Genomic DNA, 20,174 nt, shown 5'->3' on the forward strand with positions numbered 1-20,174 from the left:
ATAGCTGAGGTGCAATGTTGAGGCTTTAGCCTTTGCCCCAGAATCCCATGGTCAGACCACATCCTATCACAGGTCTCTGCCTAGTAAGAGGGGGAAGAGGGTTCAGATAGGCCAGTATTATTTCCAGTCTTTCCCTAATACCATGGAAATTGACTATCTCTGTCTATCTTTCAAGTTATGTTCAGCAGGAGAGTCCCATCACTCCATCTTGTTGGGTTTGGATTTCTGTCTTTTTTGAAGTGCTTTTTAAAGATTGGTATGGAAGGATAGAGTGATGGTTCAGCTTTTGTGGCTCCTAAGCCACCATTTTGATTCCTCCCTCTGGATTTTATAATTTTGGAAAATATATATTGAAAATTGTTGTACATGTACAATATGTAACTGAGAAAATAAAATATCTTTGAATAAAAAAAAGCAAGAAAAATGAAGTGAAAAAACATGTTTCAATCTATACTCAAAGTTCATCACTTTCTCTAGAATTAGATAGAATCGTTAATCATGAGTCTTTTGGAATTTTCATGGTTCATTATACTAATTAGAGTAACTATGTCTTTCACAGTATATACCATGTACAATGTTCTCCTGGTTCTGCCCATTTCACTTTGCATCAGACTTTATGCCTTTTCAAGTTTTTCTGAAATCATCCCTTTCTTCATTCTTTATAAAACAGTGTTCTATCATAATCATACACTACAATTTGTTCTGCCATTCCCAAACTGATGGGCATTCTCATAGTTTCCAAATCTTTGCCACCACAAAAAGAACTGTTAAACATTTTTATACATACGGCATTTTTCATTTTTCTTTTCTATCTTTGTGACATATACCTAGTATCAATATTTCTGGGTCAAAGAATATGCAGGTTTATAGTTCCTTGGGCATAGATCCAAATTGTTTTCCAGAATTAATGGACCAGCTTATGTCATGTTTGCCAACCCTGATGGGTATGATATAGTACTTAACAGTTTTCTAATTTGCATTTCTCTAATTATTAGTAATTTAATTCAGGAAGTCAAGATGGCAGCATAGAGGCAGCAAACACTGAGACCTCTAAAACCCCCTCCTTACTGATTGCAAACTAAATACTCCTAGGGGACTGAAAATCAAACCTAACAACAAGACAGAGCCAAGGAACCCTTCTGCTGGACTCAACTTAAAAAGTATGCCCTCAAAAGCTGAAATTCGAGAACATTCGGTTTTAAGGGGAAGGAAGAAGGAAGGTCCCAGGACCCCTCCCCCACCTAGAGTGCTAGGCCTCCAGTGGTAGCTGGAAACTCTGGCTTGGCCAGGGTCCTGGTCTTGAGCAAAGCTGTGCCAGGCTCAGAGTGTCCAACACAGGCAGTAGGGAAGCAGATAGAGGAGAAACACAGAGTGCAGAGCAGGCAGACTCATTGCAGCAGCAGAGACACTCCATATTGCACCCCCCCTTCCCAAGGTTTTGGCCTCAGGGCATATTCAGCTCTGCAACTCATCTGGGCTTAATCTCATCAAAGCTTTCAGAGGACAGGGAAGTTCAAGCTCCAACACCCCTCCCCCACAGACTGCACTGAGAAATTTACTGACAAAACTCTAAGGGCTGATAGAAAAGCCCAAACCCACAAAAAAAAATCAGAGGAGCAAAAGCACAGTCAATTGCAGGGAGTAAAGAAGGGGTAAATATGAGCAAACAACAGAAAAAGAAAGAAGAAATTACAATCAACAACTTCTATACAGGCAATGAAGAAAAAGCAAATGGAACAGAGAAGGATGGAAGAACACCAAGCAAAAACACAGAAACTCCAGTAAATTGGATACAGGCTTTGGAAGAACTCAAAATGCAATTCAAAACACAATTAAGAGAGGCTAAAGACAACTGGGAAAAGAACTGAAAAAGTAAGATAAATCATCTGGAAACAGAAAACAGTGGCTTGAAAGCCAAAATTAATCAGCTTGAAAATGAGACAAAAGAGACTAAAGATAAGGCAAAGAAGATGAAAGATGAGGCAAAGAAAATGAAAGACGAGGCAGAGAAGATGAAAGATGACCTCCAAAGAAAATCAGACCAGAAGGAGAAGGATGACCAAAAAGCCAGGGATGAAATTCAGTGTTTAAAAACCAGAATACAACAATTAGAAGCAAGTGACTTCACAAGGCAGCAGGAAACTATAAAACAAAATCAAAAGAATGAAAAAATTGAGGAAAATATGAAGCACCTCTTTCACAAAACAGAAGATTTAGAAATAATTCCAGGAGAGACAACTTAAGAATCATTGGTCTCCCAGAAGACCATGACAAAAGAAAAAGCCTGGACAGCAATACTAGAGGAAATTATCCAAAAAAAACAACAACAAAAAAAACTGCCCTGATATTCTAGAACAAGAGGGAAAAGTGGAGATTGAAAAAATCCACAGATCACTTCCTGTACTTAATCCCTAACCGACAACACCAAGGAATGTTATAGCCAAATTCAAGAATGATCAGACCAAGGAAAAAATATTACAAGCTGCTATCAGTCTTAGTCACAAGCCAGTCTTTTGGACACCAGGAGTTACATGGGACAAGAGGCAAGTATCTTCCACAACACTATGGAGTCACAAGGCTTCTGGCATCCTATGTGTCCTTCACCATCCAGATAAACCTCAGACTTTATTTTTAATCCAATGAAAATGTGGGGGTGAGACCAAAATGGATTTTTAAAACTTTCCTTTTAAAAAGGAAAGAGCGGTATAAATTTATGTTAAATTCTCACATAGGGGAAGAGGAATCCTTCCAAACTCTTTTTATGACACAAATTTGGAACTGATACCTAAATCTGGAATAGCTAAAACAGAGATAGAAAACTATAGTTCAATCTCTCTAATGAACATTGACACAAAAGTTTTAAGTAAAATACTAGCAAGGAGATTATAGCATTATATCAAAAATACCATGATCAGGTGAATTTTATACCAGGAATGCAGGGATAGTTCAATATTAAGAAAACCATCAGTATTATTGACCATATTAATAACAAAATTAACAGAAACTACAAGATTCTTTCAATAGATGTGGGAAAAGCATTTAACAAAATACCATGCCCATTCCTTATAAAAATATTAGAAAACATTGGAATAAATAGAATCTTCTTTAATGTGATAAATAGTATCCATCTAAAACCATCAGCAAGCATTATCTGTAATGGGGATAAGTTAAAACTCTTCCCCAAAAAATCAGCAGTAAAGCAAGAATACCCAGTATTGACCCAGGACAAGCCAGAGGAATTTATGAGAAAGAATGCTATCCAGATCAAGAGAAAGAACTGTGGTAGCAGAAAAGCAGAAGAAAAACATATGATTTATCACTTCTTTATGTGGGCATATGATTGGGGGTTTTGGTTTTAAAAGATCACTCTATTTTAAATATGAATAATATAGAAATAGATATTGAGCAATAATACATGCATAATCCAGTGGAATTGCTCGTCAGCTCTGGGAGGGAGGAGGGAAGAGAGGAGAGAGAGAAAATGAATCATGTAACCATGGAAAACTATTCTAAATTAATTAATTTTTAAAAAGAATACCCATTATTCCACCATTACTTAATATTGAAGTAGAAATGCTCACTATAGTAATTAAACCAGAAAAATAAATTGAAGAATTTATAATAGACAATGAAGAAACAACGTTATCAACTCTTTTCAGATGCTATCATGGTATACTTCGAGAATCAACAAAAAAACTAATAGAAATAATTAACAACTTTTGCAAAGTCCTAGGACAGAAAACATACCCAAATAAATCATCAGCATTTCTATTTACACCAACAAAACCCTACAGCAAGAATTAGAAAATGAAATTCCATTCAAAATAACTCTAGACAATATAAAATGCCAGTGGGTATGCTTATCAAAACAAACCAGCAACTATATAAACACAACTACAAAATACTCTTCACACAAATAAAGTCAGATCTAAACAATTGGAAAAACGTTAATTGCTTATGGATAGGCTGAGCCAATGTAATGAAAGTGACAATCCTACCTAAATTAATTTATATATTCAGTGCCATACCAATCAAACTATCCAAAAATTATTTCTTAGAACTAGGAAAAAATAAGAACAAAGTTAATCTGGAAGAACAAAAGGTCAAGATTATCAAAGGAATTAATGAAAAAAAAATGAAGGAAGAAGATTTAGCTATACCAAATCTCAAACTACTATAAAGCAGTAATCATCAAAACAATCTGGTAGTGGCTAAGAAATAGTGGTGGATTAATGGGACAGATTAGGTAATCAACATATGATCTAGCACATTCGCATTCAGTAAGTCCAAAGATCTAAGCTTTGGGGACAAGAACTCACTATCAGACAAAAACTTCTGGGAAATTTGAAAAGCAGTATGGCAGAGACTCGTATGGCCCAACATTTTACATTATACCCCAGGATAAAGTCAAAATAGATTCTTGTTCTAGAAATAAAGGGTGACACCGTAGTGGAACTTAGTGGAAATTAGTGGAACATAGAAAAGTTTACCTGCTAGACTAAGGGAAGTAAGGGAAGAATTTATGACCAAGTAAAACATATGGGACATTATGAAAAATGAAATGGATAGTTTTGATCACATTAAATTAAAAAGCTTTTATACAACCCAACCAATGCAACCAAGGTTAGAAAGGAAACAATAAATTTGTGGAAAAAATTTATAGCAAATGTCTCTGACAAAAGCCTAATTTCTCTTTACTAGTAGCAATGCAATGATTAAGGACAATTCTGAGGGACCTAGGAGAAGGAGCGCTATCCACATCCAGAGAAAGCACTATGGGAATAGAAATGCTGAAGAAAAACATATGATTGATCACCTGGTTTGATGAGTACATGATTGAGGATTTGGGATTTAAATGATCACTCTATTGCAAGTATTAATAATATGGAAATAGGTTTTGAAGACCAATGCATGTATAACCCAATGGGATTACTTGTCAGCTCTGGGAGGGGGGAGGAAGAGGGCAGGGAAAGAATATGATTCATGTAACCATGGAAAAATATTCTAAATAAATAAATAAAATTTTTTGAAAAGACTCATTTCTCAAATATGTAGAGAACTAAGTCAAATTATAAGGATACAAAACATTCCCCATTGAAAAATGGTCAAAGGATATGAACAGGCAGTTCACAGAGGAAGAAATTAAAACTAAATGTACTCTTGGGAGAAAAATGCTCCAAATCATTATTGATTAAAGAAATGCAAATTAAAACAACACGGAGATACCCACCACTTCACACCTATCAGATTGGCTAACATGATCAAAAAGGAAAATGATAAATATTGGAGGTGACTGGGGAAATTGGTACACTAATACAATGATGGTGGAACTGTGAGCTGATACAAACATTCTGGAGAATAATATAGAACCAGGCTCAGCAGGTCAAAAAAATGCATATCATTTGACCCAGCAATACCACTACCATGTCTGTATCCCAAAGAGATCAGAGATAAAGGAAAAGGACCTCTCTGTGCCAAAATATTTTAGTAGCTCTTTTTGTAGCGTCAAAGAATTGAAACGGGGGTTGTTCCATTACGTGCAGAATGGATGAACAAGTTGCGGTAGATGGTTGTAATGGTATGCTACTTCACCAGAAGAAATGATGAACAAGATGAGTTTAGAAAACCCTGCAAAGACATGTAACTGATGCAAAGTGAAGTAAGCATGACCAGGAGAACAGTACAGTAACAGAAATATTATATGATGATCGTCTGTAAAGAACTAAACCATTATCAGCAAAGCAAGTCTCCAAGATAACAACAAGGGGCTCAGGATGAAAATACTATCCACAGTCAAAGAAGGAACTAATGAAATCTGAGTGCAGATCAGAGCATGCCTCTTCCACTTTATTTCCTTCATGAGATTTTTATTGTATGTGTGATCTGTGGCTTCTATCACAACATGAGCTATATGGAAATATGTATTGCATGGAAGTATCTCAAATTAGTTTTTATTTTTTGCATCTCTCGCCAGACAATGGTGGAAAAAACCACAACCTTTACTCCCATGTATAGTCTTTAATTTCTTGCCTAAAACTACAACAATTGATAATATTTTGGGTCTTCTCTTGTGCCCATATAAATCAGCAGCAGTGGGTAGTTACCATGAATGTGATACGTGTTTAGAAGTTCTTTGTTATGTCTCAGATCCATATCCCAGGTGGAATGCAGACCTATTTTTTTTAATTTTCAGATACAAATAGCTTTCTTGATGTCCCCCAGAGAAGGGAATCACCAACCACTACTACTCTCTGCTTCATCGTCTGACCTTTAGTGAAAGATTCATGGCTTTATTTTCTTGAGATGACAAGCAGGTTGTTATTCCTCATCTCTAGTTCTCTTTTTATTGTGAGATGCAGACCTGATTTTTAAACTCCAATTGTATGGTTGTCTTCTTGCTTTCCTTCCTCCTTTGTGTAATACTCTAGTACTTTCCAACCTCCTGACAAGGATCAAATCTCCCCATCTCCCCCTCAGATGTTTCTTCCTCCATTCTCACTGAAATCTTGGTTTGGTTTCCCATAGGAATATTTCATTGTTCTCACAACCTATAGCAGGGAAAGGTATTGTTTGAACCCCTTTACTTTCCCTCCCAACAATGAAAATAAAGCAATATTCTTAGAACACATAAATCACTCAGCGGTGGCAGAAATATAAACATCACTCACTTAATAATTCAAGTCATTACACAATTTCTCCATAATGTTTAAGATTTTTCATAAAAAACGCTCATGTATGTTTACAACTCAACCCCAAATAAAATGGTTTACATCTTAATAATGTGACATTCACTCAATTTTTTGTTTTTCATTTCAATAACTCCCTAGCCACATCCCCTTCACCTTCAAGCTGGCACCAACCTTGACCAATTTTCCAACCCACCATCCATTCTCTCATTTTTACTCTCCGTTTATCTTTTCTAACCTTGTTTGTTTTGCCAACTATCTTCTTTACCTTCTTTAATTTTTTTTTTAGGTTCTACTACCTTAATCCACTTTGATCTTGTTCTTTAAACTTAGAAGTAGGATTTAAACCAGTATCTATCTGTGCCTGGAGATTATTCTTGGTTAAATTTTGCTCAATTTCTCCCAAATGTCTCTAGCCAAAATCATTACTTCATTAGTCCAAATTCCTGCAAATCATTTTTGTTAATTCCTTTTCTTTTGCTTTTAAACCCTTACCTTCCATCTTAGAATTAATATTGTGCATTGATTCCAAGGCATTAGAGTGGTAAGGGCTAGGCAATGGGGCTCACACAATTAGGGAGTATCTGAGGTTACATCTGAACCCAGATCTTCCTGAAAGCCCAGCTCTCCATCCACTGAGCCCTCCTTCTCTTTGTTTTAATTGTTTTTCTTTGATACAGGGAAGGTATATTATAGGGTGGGAAAATAGTTTGAACCAACTACAAGATAAAGACAAAAGCTATTGATAAGACACGTGAAAGAGAATTTTTTTACCTTAACTTAATCAAGTACTTGGAGTGCTCCATTCTTTTAACTTTTAATCAGTCAACAATTTGAGGATCCTTTTGATAAAAGTTCACACCCTCAAAGGGCTAGAGGTGGATCCCATAGGCACTGGTTCTCCCTCCTCCCCCCCCCCTTCCCAGCACCGCCAGGCAAATTAAAGAAACTATGACTGGTTCCTAAGATATGATAGACCAGCCCACAGTGAAAGGAAGTAGAAACCAGAGACAGGAAGTAACATGGAAAAAGGGCTATAAAAGACAAGACCAGAGAGCTGAAGGGGCACTACTTCTGTGTTGCACTTCTGCATTGGAGGACTTCTGTGTTGAAGGGATTTCTTCTGCACTAGTGGCTCTTACTGAAAGAAGGACTCTGCTTTGGAGATTCCACATTAGTGATTCTGCATTAGTGGCTCTTGCTGAAGAGACTCCTGGTTGGAGATCAGGACCCGAGGGAGCCTTTGTTGGAATTGAGCTGAATTCTCCCGATTGGCAATTATAGGGTATTTAGTTAGGCAATAATTTCTACCTCCTTCTTACATTTCTCTCTCTTTACTATCTCTACCTTGTTGTAATAAAGCTATTAAAGTTACTAACAGCCTCATGACTTCAGAGTTAATTTTTATAAACAGTGACCACAACAACCTTTTTACTCTTATATTTGAAGAAAACCCATTTTAGTTCTTACAGGTATAATCTTAAAAAAGAAAATTAGTTATTCTAAACTATTCTGAGACCATTAAAAGAAGACAATAAGGTCATAGCTTTCAACCTTGTAAATAAGGGATGATTGTTTTAGTCAGATACAACATAGAATGTATGTGACAAAAATAACGATAAACATACAAAACAAAATAGACTCTGATTATATGAAAATAAAAGCAATATAAAGGAAAAGGAATATGGCTAATATTTTTTTACCCCTCACATATAAGGTCTTCATATTGTTTTGTGTTTCTGGCAGCAGGTGGCAAATATCCCATATGTAACACAATCATCCCTTTAGGAGGTTGGGCCTGCTTTAGCTTGGCTCATTTTTGTCTCAAGGGATTGTTTCAACTAGTTCTAAGGTTCCAATTTATGCTGTACTTCCATAAGTAGGGATAAGATATCCTTATGCTTTCCATTGCTTTGGGGATTGGTGGAGATTCTTTCCTCTGCTTTTCTTAAAGTAGGGATGCTCCTTGTTCTTCGGCTACATGGAAATAAGAATGTCTAATGTCTTTCTGTATGAAACATTTATCTTTTCTCAACCTAACCCTTTTAATGGTCCCCCTAAAAAATCCTCTTCTCAGGATAAAGGTAAAAATAACTTTATGCCTTCAACTCTTTTTACTCTGCCTTGTTATTCAGTTTATCTCAAAGAGTCTCATAGACAAAATAAGAGAGACACAGAGGTGAGAGACAGAGAGAGAGAGAGAGGGATGGAAAATGATAAAGAGAAGAGAGAGGGGAAGAGATAGACAGAGAGACAAAGAGACAGAAAGAGAGAGAAAGAGAGAGAGAGGAGAGAAAGAGACAGAGACAGACAGAGAAACAGACAGAGACAGAGAGACAGAGAGAAAGAGACGTAGAAAGAGATAGAGACAGAGATGAGAGAGGGACAGAGAGAGAAGTATTCTACAAGTTTTAGGCTGACTTCTCTTTAATAGGTGAAAGGATTGGGGAAAGAATCAAAGATTCCTCCAGGTGCTCTGTAATCTAACCAGCATACTACATCAGCACTCAAGGTTAGCAGCTATCTTCAATGGCAGTGTTTATCAATCAGATGTTACACTATAACAAGTGTGAAGAATGAATCAAACTTTCTTTGTCTATCAATCAGCAATTTTTAAATTGATCACTCAAAAACTTAAACATCCCTACTTAACACATTTTAAATAAGAGAGTTCTCAGGTCACTTACTAAAGTGGGTGACAACTCCAGAGGCCACTGCCCTGCCACTGGGCAATGCTAGGCAAATTGAAAGACAGCAATTGGTTCCTATAAAGTGGAGGAAGAGCCAGGAAGTGACTTGGAAAAAGGACTATAAAAAGTCCTGAACTTCCTGTCAAGGGGACCTTGGACCTTCATCCTTGGACTTTGATTCTTGAACTGCTTCTTGGGAGGACTGCTCCTGGATCTTCTCCTTTGGACTTTGGTGTTGGAGGGCTTTGCCTTGGGACTTGGCCTTCAGTCTTCCCTTTTGGAGTTTGTTTTGGGTGGGTGAGTAGCTAGCCTTCATTTCCTGACTTCTGGAGAGATTGGTTCCAGAGACCCCTGCTGTGGCTTTGGAGGAGGCTGGAGGTTGGTTGAACTCTAACTGAAGACAACATGGGACTTGGGGAACAGAGATAGCCTTGAAAAATATTTTTGTGAAACCTCAGGCACCAAAATATTTCTAGCAACACTTTCCAAACTAGAAACAAGGTAGATGCACATGAATTTAGGAATATTGTTGCATCCTAAGAATTGATTAATATAATAATGGGAAGATTTGCATGAATTGATGCAGAATAGAATGAGCAGAAGTAGAATAGTTCATATCAAAAGTAAAATAGCATGCAGGAAAAAAACTTTTTAAAAGGACTTTTGAAATTAATTGTGACTTCAGCAGACATGCTTCCTATTTTTTGGTAAAGAGGTCATGAAGGAGATGGGCAGATAAACACTTTAAGATGTAGTCGATGTGTAAATTTATTTTGCTTATTTGTCATAATAGAGGACTTTTCTTTTGAGGCAGAGGGAAGGCATTAGTCGGTAATGTTAGTGGTAGGAAAAATAGAAAATAACATCAATAAAATATTTAAAAATATACAGAAGATAGAAGAAGAAAAGTCAGAGGAACCCCCCAAAATAAGGTAGATGTTTTACTATTAAGTTAAATCTAATACACTTAAAAAATAAACAGAATGTATATAATAGAAATTCCCAGTTTCGTATATACACTTATTTTTCTGTTTTGTGTGTTTTTTTCATATTTGCTGTTTAAATTCCTAATAAAAATAAAACAAATAAAAATTCCCTGCATAGATAATGTTCTTATTGTTGCTTTATTGTTTTAGTTGCATCTGAATCTTTTAGATTCTATTTGAGGTTTCCTTGGCAAAGGTACTAGACTTGGGGCTAGCCAAGTGGCTTAGTGGATAGAGAGCCAGGACTGTAGACAGGAGATCCTGGATTCAATGTGGTCTCAAACACTTCCTATCTGTATGATCCTGGGCAAGTCACTTAACTCCCATTGCCTAGACCTTATTGCTCTTCTGCCATAGAACTGACATTCAGCATTGATTCTAGAATGGAAGGTAAGGGTTGTTGTTGTAGTTGTTTTTAATGCACTAGAGAGTGTTTGCTATTTCCTTCTCCAGATTATTTTACTGATGCAGAACTGAGGTAAACAGAGTTAAGTGTCTCACTCAGAGTCACACAGTTAATAAATAAGAGGCCAGATTTGAACTCAGGAAGATGAGTCTTCCTGACTCCAGGCCCAGTACTTTATCCACTGTGCCACCCAATTACCTAGATAATGTTCAGAGATGAATTAAAAGAGCTATTAGACATTGCCATCAAATTTTCAAGATGGAAAAGATGGAAAAAAATAAATATTTTCAAGGATGTAAGAAAACAAGTGGGCCTGTGAATTACTTCAATCATTTTGGAAAAGTTTGAAATCATGCACAAAAAAATGTTGATATTCATTACCTTTTATTTTTAACAATATTTTTCCATGTTTACATGATTCATTTTCTTTCCATCCCCTCTTCCTTCCCACCTCCCAGAGCCGACAAGCAATGCCATTGGGTTGTACAAATGTTATTATTTGATACTCATTTCCATATTATTTATTTTTGCTATAGAGCAATCTTTTAAAGCCAGAACCCCAAATCACATACCCATGTATACATGTGATAAGTGATAAGTCATATGCTTTTTCTTTTACGTTTCTACTCCCATAGTTCTTTCTCTAAATGTGCATAACATTCTTTCCCATAAGTCCTTCAGGAGTGTCCTGGATTGTTGCATTGCTACTAGTAGCAAAGTCCATTACATTGGATAGTTCTACAATGTTTCACTTTCTGTGTACAATGTTCTCTTGGTTCTGCTCATTTCACTCTGTATCACTTCCTGGAGGTTCTTTCAGTTCATATAGAAATCTTCCAGTTCATCATTCCTTACAGTACAAAAGTATTCTACCATCATCATGTACCACCCTTTGTTCAACCATTCCCCAATTGAGGGACAACCCCCCTTCCCATTTTCCAATTTTTGGCCACCACAAAGAGCGCAGCTATAAATATTCTTGTACAAGTCTTTTCCCTTATTATCTTGGGGTACAGACCCAGCAGTGCTTTGGCTGGATCAAAGGGCAGACAGTCTTTTATTGCCCTTTGGGCATAGTTCCAAACTGCCCTCCAGAATGGTTGGATTAATTCACATGAGTTGTGATATATAATGGAATATCATAGCATACAAAATGCTGAGTATAAGGAAATCAGAAAAACTCAGCAAGATCTTTATGAACTGATCCAAAGGGACAAAAGCAGACCTAAATGAACAACATATATGATGGTCACAGTAATACAAAGGAAAACAACCTAAGAAACATCAAAATTCAGATAAAATGTAATGACCAATCTTGGGACAAATAATGGCATTTCCCTCTTCTAAATATTTTAGAGGTGGTAACCTATGAATTCAAACTGATGAATACTATATGATTAACATGTTGAATTTACTCCATTGTTTTTCTTTGTTATGGAGAGGGACCAGTAAATGGAGAGGAGTGACTCTGGGAAATGGCAGTGAAGGGAAAAAATCAGCTAAAGATAGTAGTAGTAGTCTCTCGGTAACCGAGGATGACGATTGTCTTTGTGCGTTTTCATCTATGATAGATGAGTGTGCACCAAGACACTTGTGGGTGAAGGAGATTTAAGTGGAAAAGTCGTTGCACAGAGACAGTCCCACTCTCTTGGCGTTGGAAGCCTGGGTCCAGTGGCACGAAAAGTCGTTACACCTGGACACTTCCTCAGCTGCATTGGATGGCCTTGTTGTCTTTTGTGCTCCAACATGCCCTGAGCACTCCACAGTGCCTTGCTGTGTCGCCCTCTCAGCTGTTGAACCTTCTTATTGGATTCTTCCACCTGTTCCGCCGAAGCAGTTGCTAAAGATAATTTAAGTATTTATAATACATTCATATATAGGATTAAACTAGTTGGTCTTTAAGTTAAAAAAAAAAAGATAATGAGAGAGGGCAGGTGGTAACTCAGTGGAGAACCAGGCCTAGAGATGGGAGGTCCTGGGTTCAAATATGACCTCAGACATTTGTGACCCTGGGCAAGTCACTTAACCCTCATTGCCTAACCCTTACTGCTCTTCTGCCTTAGAATCAATACCCAGTATTGAACATAGAAGGCAAGGGCTAAGAAAAAAAAAGAAAAAGATAATAGAAATACTCATATGAAGTAATTCAGAAAAGACAATGCAGAAACAAGAGAAGAAATAATTGTTTACAGTTACTACATGCACATACTGAATACTGTATCAAGGGAAGAAAAAGACTGCAAAATGATTGGCAGGAGCATGTGACTGGAATCTTATGAGCCTGGGAGTGTTGGAATCTTTGGGATTCAGTTGAGAGAGAAACTGTCACTCTGGAGCTGAAGAGGAAAGGAGAGAAGTGTGGCTGAATCTGTCAGAAGATCAATTCCCAAGACACCAGCCTGTGAAGATCCTTTAGCTGTGGTGAGGATTTACTCTTCAATCATCTGCTGGTCAGGGATGGAGGAGCTGTCTTCAACTTGGAGGAATTATCAACTGTGGACATTTTACCTTGGATTCCTGTTTTGGCTCCCAGAGCCTCTATTGTAAGATCCAGCTTCCCTGTTTGATTTGCCTTTAGGATATTAATATAGTTAGATAGAATTTTTAATTTAGGAGTTAAAATTGAGAGTTTAAAGATAAGATCACCTTCTTCCTCACTCTCCTTCCCCAAAACCCTCTTCCCAATTTCAAATAAACACAAACTATTGATATGTTATTCCTTATGTGTTTTCCTTTCCTAAAATCCTATTATAATAATACAGAGACCTGGAAGAGATCAAATTGTGATGCTTTTCTGGGAGGGTGATGAGATAAATTTCCCACTCTCTTCAGCTTTCTCTAGACAGCACTATTTGCATAAAATTGAGGAATATGGTGTGGAAGTGAGGCAGAGCTCAAAAATAGTTTCTCACTAAACTCAAAAACTTTTTTTCATTTGAGAAAGTGGAACCCTTGGGATATTTTCCTAGCCTGGGATCTATGATAAGTACTAAAAATATAAATAATAGCTAGCATTTATAGGGCACTTTAAGGTTTGCAAAGCACTTTGGGTACATTATCTTGCATGACCTTCACAACAACTCTGGGAGGTTAGTGCTATTATTCTTCTTTTAAACCCTTTCCTTTCATCTTAGAATCAATACTCTGTATTTGTTATGTGGGTTTTAAAATTAATAACCAATAACTAAATATTATATTTTATAAAGTTTTATTAATAATAACTAAAACAAAAGAACTGCCTGATTTCAGCCCAGTCGTAGGTCCAAGAGAGGAAGAGGGAAGCGTTACCGCCACTTAAATACAATCACGCAAACCATGGGGACCCAGGAAAAGGGAATTTGGGGAAATTCTAAGGGACTTTTGGGGGATAACGTCCAAAGGCTCAAAAATCTCCATTTATACATAACCCCCCTGTGATCCTATTGGGAAACCAGTTTTCCCCAAAGGATAATGGAACATAATCAACTTAAAAATTGCAATAATTTGTGGATAAAAGGAAAAGAGAACAAAACCAATAATTAATGAAAAGCCAGCTCCCAAACCCCTTCTTTCCCCTTCCTGGACCCCTAACCCTAGAAGTTCCTGTCACTCCCCCTCATGATATATTCCAGGAGCCATAATGACCCCCAACCCCAGGAATTCCTGTGCACTCCCCCTACCACAAAAGGGTATAAAAAGCCTGCAAGCCCGAGACTCAGGGCTCCAGCCATTTTTAGAGTGCTGAGCCCAAACTACAGTTTGTTTAATAAACTCCCTCCTGTGTATTACATTGTTGGTCATTGTTTCCTCCTTGGGATGGATTAACCGGGCACTTCATTACTAAGTTGACAAAAAGGCAATTTGGGGGCAGTCCCCTTTGGCATAAGAGATAGATTCAAAACATAGTTCAATTCACATCCCAAAGTTCACTCTGGATCTTTTGGTACAGCATGTGGTCTCTGCAGGCGTCTATCTTTATAGGGCATTCTGGATTCTGGAGGTAGCAAGTTTCTTATCCTAAAATTGCTCAAATTTAAATCAAAGTTCACAACAATAACTTGGCCCCCCGAGGTGAATAATAATAATGACAGAGATCACTCAGGGATGCATGGCTGAGTTATGAGGTATATGAATGAATTTGCAAAAGAAAATCAAAAACATGAAAAAAAAACAAATAAAAGAGAAAATAACTTGTGGATGAAAGACAAAATGTAAAAGTCTTATGTTTCAAAAAATCTAAGTAAAGGATAAACAAATCTACAACAGGTCCTTGAATCAGGGCCCAAGTAAAATGATTTAAGCAATTATGAATTTACCAAATCAGTAGCCAGTTTGCCACACTATGAAAGACAGAAAAGGGACTGATTTCAGCAGCAAATGGGAGCCAGGATGGCAGCAAAAAATAGGTGCTTGATAGAATGTGGCTCAGAGGAAGTCCAGCCTCTGACATATGTCAAAACAGTTGCAACCTCGAACCCCAAACAAGTTCAAATCCTCTTGTCTTGGCTCAAAATTACATCAATCCCACTGGGATCTGGTTTCTTTGACCTTGTGCTCCATAGGCATTGTGCAGGTGCTCTGTGCTTTTTTAGTACTCTATGGTGGCTCTTTTGTAAATTCCCTTCTTCTGGAATCAGACAGAATCATGAAGCAAAGTCCCATAATTCTTTTTTTTTAAATTATAATTCTTTTAAACAATGAATGGTGTCATTTTTATAGTCTAAAGTTTTAGGGGGCATGCATTAATATTAGAACAAATGTATTGAAAACCGATATTACTGCGAAATAAAGTTAAAAAATTAAAAATCTTCTCAATACTGGTGACATGTGCTTCAAATACAAAAAAAGAGAGAAAAAACAAAACTCAGATACTATATTGCACATGCAAGGAAAAAAATCAAAATTTAAAAAACAGTTTTAAAAATCAAAAATAGATAGCTTAAAATCAATGATACACTGTGTCAGCCATGTGCAAGTACAAAATGATTTTCAGAAGAAAACAGTAACAGTAGGTAATGCACATTCAAAGAAGTACCAAAGACCTCAAAATTCACAATAGCCCAGTTAATTACAGTAGCAAATAAACCCACTATCATATTTCACATAAGCTGCTGTATGACATAAAAAACCCCTATGAACTGATGTATATTTGTCACAATTTTTACAGATGTAGCAAATTCTTTCAACCTTGGAAAATATAATTTTAAGCAAAGTAAAATTTATTTGGGTCTAGAACATCATCAAGAAATCTAAATTGTTCAGGTGGAAGTAAATTAAAATGAAGAATTTTGCAGGAGCTCTTTTTTCTGGCTTCCTGATTCATAGAAACACCTTGGTAGAAACATTTTTTTGTTTCTCTACCTTTAATACAACATTCTTTATAATATATATATGTGTGTGTGTGTGTGTGTGTGTGTGTATATACATACACACACATATATATATAAATTTTTAAAAATCATCCATTCAGAAACTACTAGTGACTAAAATTATTTCTGAAGACCCCTTAAAATTATAATTAAATTATTAGCTTATTAAATTCTCTAAAGGTTGTATATAGCTTTTGATGAGGTCCATCCATCATCATCTATGTGACAATACATAAAGGCAACATGTCATCTTTGATGGATCTAGTGAAAATGGTTTGGGCAAGATGTTCATGGGCTTACAATGATATTTTTGTTCTTCAGCAAAGGTAAAGGTACAAATTAAAGATCAATATAGGCAAAAAAATAGCTTTAAATGATTCTGTTAAACAGAAAGATATTGATTAAATTAAAACAGATAAACTTAAAAAAATAAACCTTACAGCAATCAGTAAATACAATAATATAAAACAATGAGAAGATGCAGACAGGCAGTGCAGTCAAAATCCTTTTCATCAATCCAAATAGACTTGTTCATTATTACAGGAGGAGAATAAACTCAAATAGTTAGCAAGAAACTCCCAGATCTCTTTTAAAGTTTCCTTTCCCTCCCCCCATATTTATTATCCATTTATATTTCATTTGTCAGAGGTCTGAATTTCCTCATAGAAGCACAGGACAGAATCTCTACTCTGCATGTTGAGAGCAGTTAGGACTTTTAGAACTTTGTAAAATATTTCAGGATGGTTTGTAGCATAAGCAGCCTGGCTTGTGGCATATTCTTAAGGAGAAGGAAATAAAGTGGGGAATCTCCAATGAAAAGAAAAAGTCCTAGGAAAAGAATTAAGCAGATCCAAACTGCACTTTTTAGTTCTACCAACTCAAACTATTGTTTCAGAGTTTCAAGCAAGCTTTGTAATAGCATTTTTCCTGAAAGAAGCTGAATAGGGTTTGTTTAAAGAGTAAACAGAAAGAAGCAAAACTTCGAGGAAAAACAATAGCATATTTGCATATGAGAGAAAAAAAATACTTCTCCTTGGTGTTTTGGGTCAAGAGAAAGAAGGCTTATTCCCCAAAACTGACTTTAAATCTACTGATTTGGAACTAACTACCCTCCCTGTGAAAATTCTTTAGTAAAAGCCTTCTAAACCAGGAGTCCAGGATCAGCTTTAAAATAAATTTGCTTGAAAATTAGAAGGTGTGGGGTTCTTTTCTCCATGTTGAAAAATGACTATGGCAGGCTAGTAACACACACATGGAATGTGGAAATGGATTGGGGCAGAAAGATTTTTATGCATCATTCTCTGTGGAAAAAAATGACTGGGATTGGCAGGCTCTTGTGGTGGGTCTGGTCTTGACAAGAGGAAGCTCCAAGCTGGGTGGAGAATGGTGAGGAATGCTGGCCAAGCAGATGGACAGGAGAAACAGCAGGCAAGGCAGGCAGCAGGGTGGGGCAGGAACACACCCTGCCATTGGACCCTTGTAGTGGGCAGCGACCAGGCAAACTTACTATCTTCACTGTAAGGCTATCTATTCAAAATTTTTTTGAGAATTCATAGTCCCTTCATGGTCACCAAAATGTGGGTTTTAAAATTAATAATAACTAAATATTATATTTTATAAAGTTTTATTAATAATAACTAAAACAAAAAAACTGCCTGATTTCATTCCAGTTGCAGGTCCAAGAAAGGAAGAGGGAAGTATGACCGCCACTTAAATAAAATCATGCAAAATGTGGGGACCAGGAAAATGGAATTTTGGGAAATTCTAAAGGACTTCTGGGGGATGAAGTCCAAAGGCTCAAAATATCCATTTATACAGATCCAAGACAGAAGAGCAGTAAGGGTTAGGCAATGGAAAATGAGTTACTTGCCCAGGGTCACAAATGTCTGAGGTCAGATTTGAACCCAGGACCTCCCATCTCTAGCTTTCGTTCTCAATCCCCTGAGCTACCCAGATGCCCCCAGTTAGTGCTATTATTATCTTCTTTATTTACAGTTGAGGAAAATGAGTGTCTGAGGCAGGTTTTGATATCAAGGCCAGCATTCTCTGTGCAATGCCACAGCTGCAAGAAGATTCTTATCATGAATCAGATGACAAATGCACTGAAGGACTTATGGGAAAACAGATCTGATCTTCAAAAAGAAGACTTCTGAATACAGTTGATTACAGGGATAAACTTGAAGTCAGGAGGTCTTGAGTTCAAAATCCTACTGTACCTATTAGCTATGTGACTAAGGTTAAGTCATTTAACCTCTCTGGCTCCTACTTTCTGCTTTCATAAAACAAGAGGACTGAGGATATTCTTTCATTTTCTTTATAGCTTTAAATGTATAATTCTCAGAGTTCAAAGAGCAGACCTAATCATATCCTGAACTTCACTTTTTGTTTCAGCCTGATTGAAGGGAAAATCTTCATGGGCATTGATTGACTGATGAGATCTGAGGAAGGCTTCATAGTTTCAGGCTGAGAAAGCTCTCTATGGAGAGTAGTAGTTTCTACACAGGAAGAGCTAATGATCTCAGCAACCCTCACAGAAGAATGAGTGAATAGCAGGGGGCCTTGATGAAAGCCCCTTGTTAGAAGACTAAAGCAAAGGTACAGCAGGAGACTTAGAGTTGTAACTCTTCAAGAGCTCCAGGCATGGAGTCAGGAAGACAGAGGTGAAGAAGATACTTCCTCACTGTGTGACCCAGGGCAAGTCACTTATCCCTGATTGTCTCAGTTTCTTCATCTATAAAATGGATAAGGAGGCATATTAACTAAAGAATCATAGCTCTCCTTCAGCTGGTCTTAGGCTACCCAGCTGATCTTCTACAGTAAATATACTGAATTGTGTTATTACTGGGTCAATGAGTTTATATAGTTTAGGGACTTTTTGAGTAGAGTTCTAAATTGTTTTCCTGAATGGTTACACCAACTCACAGCACCACTAACAGTGAATTAATATGCCTGTGCTCTCACAGCTCCTCCATCAATTGCCATTTTCCTCTTTTGTCATCTTTACCAATCTTATGGGTATGATGGAGAACCCATGAGTTGTTTTCAGTTTGCATTTCTCACAAAGGAATATCTTCATAGTACACAAAACAGTGGGGCTCCATGTGTGACTTGGGCTACAACCAAGCCTGTTTATATATCACTTATCCTGTGTGTAGGACACTTTCTTTGTATATGTTGTTTCCATGTTGTCTCCCCCTTTAGAGTGGAAGCTCCTTGATGGCACGGTCTTTCTGTTGCCTCTTTTTTTTTTTTTTGGTATCTCCACTGCTTAGTGTGGTACCTGCAAGCACATTTGCAAGCACTTAATAAATGCTTGTTAGTTAGTCAATTGACAAGTCTATTAAAAAAAAGTTATACGAACAGTCACAGAACAAGAAGTAGGAATAATGTAAGCTCTTTGCAAGTAGAGATAGTGACATTCTTTGCATTTGACTGTCTGAGACATAGTAGGGCCTTAATAAATGCTTGCTGATTAATGATTGTTGATAATCAACAAGGCTGAGATTTCTGGTAGTGATCATTCCTTGGGATCAATGCAGACAGTAAAAGTTTTACTCTTTTTCCTTTTTAACCTTTACCTTCCATCTTAGAATTCATACTAAGTAGCAGTTCTAAGATGGAAAAGTGGTAAGGGCTAGGCAATGTAAGGGTTAAAGTTAGGGATTATTAACCGAATATATTATACTAGTGGTCACCAGGGATTAATTCAATCCCAATAAAATGTTCAAGTCAGTTTGGGATTTTTATGATGGTTTAATTACAATAGAGGGAAGGAATTAAGAAGAAGAAGAGAGAGAGAAAAGGGTATAAGTTTTCTCTCTCCTAGCCTAAGCCAAGGGAAGTTCAGAGAACTCAGCCACGAGGCCCCCTCAGCAGATTAAAACTAGTTCGGCTTCCAGCCACGAGGTCTACTATGAGATGAGGGGCCTCCTAAGAGGATAGTGCTTTAGGAGGTAAAGAAAGGAGGAATCAGCCTAACCACTTACTCAGGTCACTCAGGGAAGATGCCTCACCTAACCCATGCTACAGAGCTTCTCCAAGTCACCTCACCAGCAAGC

The sequence above is a fragment of the Monodelphis domestica genome, chromosome 7 (genome assembly GCF_027887165.1).
Source record: "Monodelphis domestica isolate mMonDom1 chromosome 7, mMonDom1.pri, whole genome shotgun sequence".
Classification (NCBI taxonomy): Eukaryota; Metazoa; Chordata; class Mammalia; order Didelphimorphia; family Didelphidae; genus Monodelphis; species Monodelphis domestica.